Source organism: Piliocolobus tephrosceles, chromosome 18 (genome assembly GCF_002776525.5).
Source record: "Piliocolobus tephrosceles isolate RC106 chromosome 18, ASM277652v3, whole genome shotgun sequence".
NCBI lineage: Eukaryota > Metazoa > Chordata > Mammalia > Primates > Cercopithecidae > Piliocolobus > Piliocolobus tephrosceles.
The window spans coordinates 59,611,854-59,617,812 of record NC_045451.1 but is presented as its reverse complement, the minus strand read 5'-3'; the positions used below and the strand labels follow the sequence as shown (position 1 = coordinate 59,617,812).

The 5,959-nt window shown below is 44.7% G+C and overlaps 1 long non-coding RNA gene across 1 annotated transcript; it reads left to right on the top strand.

The window, feature by feature from the left end:
• Window positions 1-220: 220 nt before the first annotated feature.
• Window positions 221-1,395, top strand: LOC113225118. The gene is made up of 2 exons (XR_003309751.1): window positions 221-432; window positions 1,260-1,395. It is a non-coding gene; the product is annotated as an uncharacterized LOC113225118 (long non-coding RNA).
• Window positions 1,396-5,959: the final 4,564 nt, after the last annotated feature.

Below are 5,959 nucleotides of genomic sequence, written 5' to 3'. Positions count from 1 at the left end.
GGGTTTGGAGAGCAGAAGCTAAATCAGCCACAGGTTCCTTTTGTGTTGATTGAGTCACAAAACCGCCAGGAGCTGCCAAGTGGCACAAGATCCTGCACTAGGTTTGGAATAAGAAGGCCCTCAGCCCCAGCCCCAGCCCCAGCCCCACTCCCAGCCCCAGCCCCAGCCCCAGCCCCAGCCCACTAAGGGTGTGCATCACAGCGCTGCCCTCTGCAAAAAGGTGAAATGCAAGAGTCAATTTAACACGGCTCTTCCACACAGAGCTGGAATATTTTCAACCCAGAGTGTGACCTCCCTGCAGTCCTAGCCCAGGCCCTCTCACAAGGAGGAAGCCAGGAGCACGTGAAATTTAACAAGCTGTGAAGCCAGCCGGGCACAGAATCCCCGGCGTGGAAGGCTCCCCTGTGAAAATGCAGGAGGAAAGGCGCAAAGGTTAGTCCCACTGGCAGGGAGAAGATAAGGTTGGGGGTGGAGAAGGAGAAAGGTGGAGTCAGCCAAAGGCAACAACAGGCCTTTCACAAATGCCTCAGAGCAACAGTGGGGAGGAGGAAGAAATAAGCTCATTAATAAACGAGAAGGGAAGGAAATGACTGCTTCAAGAATGTCTGGGGTACTAAACGATTTTAAAAATAAAACTAGAGAGGCCCTGCGTAAATGGCAGGGGATCCACGTCCACCTGACAGCCCTTGGAGCTAATGCTAAGGGAGGACAGCTTGCACCAAGGGGCATGGGACCTGAGATAAAGGAAGCGGTCACCTGGAGGGATAGGCCATCTCTCAAGCCAATTCTTTCCCTCCCCTCCCCTCCTTTCTTTTCTTTTCTTTTCTCTTCCTTTCTTTTTTTTTTTTTTTTTTTCTTTTCTTTTCTTTTCTCTTTCTACAGTCTCACTCTGTCTCCCAGGCTGGAGTGCAGTGGTGCCATCATAGCTCACTGCAGCCTCGAACTCCTGGGCTTAAGCAATCCTCCCACCTCAGTCGCCCCAGTAGCTGATACTACAGGCATGTTCACCAGAGTCAGCAATTTTTTATTTTTTATTTTTTGTAGAAACTGGGCCTCTTTGTTGCCCAGGCTGGTCGCAAACACTTGGGCTCAAGTGATCCTCTCACCTCAGCCTCCCAAAGCACTGGAATTACAGGAGTGAGCCACTGTGCCTGGCCAAGCTTGTTACTTTCTTAGGGAGAGGACATCATAATGGCAAGAGTACATGTCTTGTGTTGGCCTCTACCAGATTTGAACTCGTCCTACCTCTGTGCCCTCAGGCAATCTCCCTAGCCTGTCTACATGGAAGTGTCCTCATCTGTGACATGCAGCAAAGAACAGTGCCTTCCTGTGCAGGCTTTTTTTTGGGGATTACACCAGAATGTAGGCGTGCTCAATAAACGGCAGCTATTTGCATTTACAGGCTCACGATCTCTTCTCTATAAAATCCCAGATCCAAAACAATTGAAAACCGAAAGGGCTTTGGTAACCCATTTGACAACAAAGACTGGTCAGATCTAGACTCATTTGACAGTTAAAGCTGAACTGAATTGCTACTAGACTATTTATATTGTATACTTATAGTGAAATATTTAGCTGCAGAAATATAAATATGTTTGATTAGGGGATGCTACTCCAGACCCCATTAGGGGATGGTACATAATATGCAGTGTTTGCACATTTCTTCTCTGAAATTTGGACAATTCTAAATCATGTTGGTTTAAAGAGTTTCAGAAAAAAGTTAATAGACCTATATTATGGTGAATCTCAGGCCCACATCCCTCATCAGGAGCAGCATGGGTCTCGTATGGAATCTTGACCTTAGAACCCAAGCAGGGCATCAGCCTCAGAATAAGGCTCCCCCTATTCTGTAGAGCCTTGGCTCCATCAGCCCTGCTCAGAAAAATGGCAAGGAGGAGTCCGATGTATTAGCTGTTAATGCTGTTATGCAATAATCTTGATCTCCAAGTTGCAAAAACCCAGTTGGAAGAGATAGAAATGTAAAGCGATCGGAATGACTACCATACCAAGTACAGAAAATATACGCGTTTCACGAGAAGTTTCAGGAGTCAGACTGACACTAAAGTTGAAGGAATTTTAAGAAAAAGGATGCTATTTTTATTTAGCATTAAGTTATTTTTTTCTATTGTAGCTTAATTTTGGTCCTATCTGAAGATAAAGCTGGACTTGAAGCCAGGATTTAGGGCATAATGGTATGGTAGTAGCAAGCCCCTGTGTCAGCAGCTTTCACAGAACAAGGAGAAAGTAAGATCAAGTTGCAACTGGAAATCTGGGTGTACAGGTACCAGAAAAGAAGATGCTCTAACTGGGCAGTCGCCCTGCGTTCAGCTTCCCCTTTCATAACATGGAATGATAGCCACTGCACCTGACTCCCAGAGTTCTGTAAGGGTCAAATGAGACGGTTCCTGTAAAGCTGAGGTACGACCCAGCACGTGGTGATTTCCCCATCCGTGCACCCAGTGCCCACTGCTTGGTGGCAGCTCCGGGGCTCCCAGCCATGCCAAGCAGCCCATCTTGTGCAGATATCCACAATCCCAGGTAAGACGATTGAACCTTAAATAAATAACAGCATTTGCTTTTTGAGTCTCCCTGGCCAGCTGCTGTTAATTTGGAGACTCATTATTTTCTTGATCATATTAATTTAAGCCCTCAGTCCCCCAATCTCTCAGCTAAGTAGCTTTACCACTTCCTACTTTTCTACTCACAGCAAACTCATGCCTGGCTCCTTTTTCCAGCCTTCAGTTGTAGTAGTATCCGTGAGAGTCCCAGTTGTGCGGTTTTGCTTTGACAGGATTAACAGAGTGGAACCGGGACTGCTGTTACAGGCAACAAGGCGGCACCATGTCTAAGATGCCTACTCTTTTGGGATTCTTTCAACACTTCCAAGTTTTATTGGCATAAATGATTTTAAGAACCTTTTTTCAACTTCAGATAAGAAGTTCTAAAAGAGAGGCCATTCGAACGATACCCTTTAGGATTCGAAAAATGCTCACTTTGCCTTTTCCCTCCTTCTTAGTTATGTGTTGCTTCTTATTTATGCTGAGAGACGTCTCTTTGACTCTCAGAGCACCCGCCTATATGTCATGCTTCCAGCACAGCTGCTTCATCCAAAATGAGGAAGGGTTAGAATGGAAGAGAACTCAGAGGAGGGCTGGAGACAGGACCAGTGTACCGCCTGGGTCTTGGAAGCTGCCTTCCCAAGACTGGCCCAGACACAGCAGAGGGGTTACTTAGCATGGCCTTTATCACTTCCGGGGCATGTGGAGCGCTGAATCCTAATTCTAAAATAGTCCTGAAATTGTTTCAGTAAAATTCATCATTGAGGATTTAAAAAAAGGAGTTAAGAAGTAGGAGATGTGAAAGAATAAATCCATGGAACACACATGACAGATTTAGCAAAAATTGAAAATTTCTTCACTTTGACACTTACCTGAGTGCCACCCAGAGAAAATTCAGCACGTTGTGCCAGGCATAGTGACAAGCACAGTATGACATCTTTCTCTTGTGAATTCCACAAGGTGCCTGTTACGGCTGTGGTGACTTGCCTCAGACCGAAGAGAAAGCTGAGGCTCAGAGCAGTTAGGGAGGCAGGTCCATGTTAGAGCCAGGATGCAAATACAGGGCTGTCTGTCCCCATAGCCTGCACCCCGCTGTGTGCCTTCCTCAGTCAGCACAATTTTATGGACAGAGTGTTTTAGTCATGATACAACAGCAACAGTGAATTTAGCAATGTAATTAGATTTTCTTTCTTTTTTTAAAAATTAAACTATCTCATATTTGCTCCTGTTTGATCCCTTTTGCATTTTTTATTCATTTATTTTCTTATTCACTCACTCATTCATTTGGTGTTGTCTGTCTCTTTCACACACACACACAAATAACTACTAAAGTCACTGTCCTTGAAGAATTTAAAGCAGAATCTGTTTAGTTTGCTCCAAGGTGTAGAGTCATGCATTTTACCAGAAGATAAGAGCAAAAATAAAGCAGGGGGAAGAGAGAAAAAAGCAGGTTAGAGACAAAAGGAAGAAATGACATCTTATAAGTATAAAGCCTATTTAATAAAATGTGATTTCATGATTGTCATCTGACAACATCCCTGGCTTTTTTTTTTTTCTGATTAGTAAGGAAACAAATGACCAATGACCATATCCCTGTTGTTTGTAAGCTGCACTGTGAATTCCTGTGAAGAACAGTGTAAAAACTTCTCTGTTTACAGAGTAGAGACAAATTTACTTTCCATTTCTGATAACAACAGAGTCAGTCTTTCCTGCTGCCGAAGATTTTTTGAAACAGCGCGAATACTGCTCCTTCGCATTTCTGAGAGAGGGCAGAACTGGGTCATCGTGTTGCTTGACAGAGGGCCATGATAACTGTCTAGAGATATTTAAAGGGTGTAAATGAAGACTTGATTGCTTTAAGATAACTTGGTACTAACTTCGTTTATTAAAGATGCAAGAGATTCGGGTGAGGTATGTCAGAGCCCCAGTCCTTCAGAAACATTTTACAGGGCTGGGGGTATGACCCACCCAGTGAACGGCACTTGAGCCCTGAGTGGAGAGGGCCTTTGGGGACTGTATCAGGGAGGAGGACATGAAGCCGTGGATGAGACTGGTCTCATCGTGGCCTCCCCAAAGACCTCGCAAGGGAGGACAGTCACAACATAATGGCATTCCAGAGCAGTGGAAGGTATTCATTAGCACTCCAGTGAGGAGAGAGAAAAAACAGAAGGAAGAACAGAGAGGAACAGTCGAGCTCAGGGAAATGGAGATTATCCAGCTTGTTGACAGTCAGATACCTCATTCCGTTTCGTTCTTGACTCTGCCTGTCCACCTTTCTCCTGTGTCTCTGTTCTTTGTATCTTCCATGGAAACGCGGGATGAGAACAGGGAGAAGGCTCTCAGAGCAGTTAAATTGTATTCCTTTTTGGCAACTCTAGTGAAACCCTGTTTGATGACTTTGGAACTATTGATTGTGATAAAGTTATTAAGGTTAAAGTTTCTTGGAACACTTATGGATATCACTTATCCCGATAGCAGCTCCCCAGTTAATATGGATAATTGAATTTGGGAGATAAATGTGCTATTTTGAGGGGCAGGAGACGCTGTCGCAGAAGAAAATGAAAACACGTGGAAAGGAATCATGTCAAGCTTAACATCCGAGTTGAAGGCCAACTCTACGGAACTTAGATTTTTTAATAACCTGTAAACGGTCTCAGAGGAATGGTGAATTGATGAAGTCTTCCGACTGGAGTAAGTCACATAATTAAGAGGTTATTTGTAACAGACCCAATGAACTACAGGGTATTATTCAAAGCAAAAACCAAACCAAACCAAACCCTCTGGATCAGATGGCACGAAGATGTAGACAGCATCTCTTATGCCTTATGTAGGAAGTGCCTAATGATTGCTTTGCAAATTCTGACTAGTATAATTCCTAAACAAGAGGCAAATGTCTTAGTGTCATCCAAGTGCTATAAATGAAGTTAAATGGGAACATACGGTTAACATTTCTATAGGACTGTACGTTTGCCAAAAGATTAATAATCACTTGTTCCTTAATATTCATAACATCCCTCTAAAGCAGAATTTCCCACACTGGGACTGGGAGGCCTCAGGGATGGTGGAGGAATTTCAAGAGGATCATGGGGATCGGAGCTGTAGTATTTCAAACAGCTCTCCGGTGGTGATGGAAAATTGTGGGCTGGAGGAGGGAGGTACGGAGCTCCCGGCACCCTGTGCTCACTGGCCAAGTCCCCCTCTGAGGCCTGGGGCCCCTTGTCGGGACCAGACCTGCTTGGTTTCAGGAATCCTAGAATTCTTTTTCCACTCTCTCCTGTCCTCATGTCAGTGCCAGCTCCCACTCTAGGCTCTGGAGGCTTCAGGGCCTGTATTTGAATGCCAGATTTGGTCCTTGCTTGCTGGCTAACTCTGGCAAGTTTCTTACCCTCTCTGAGCCTTGA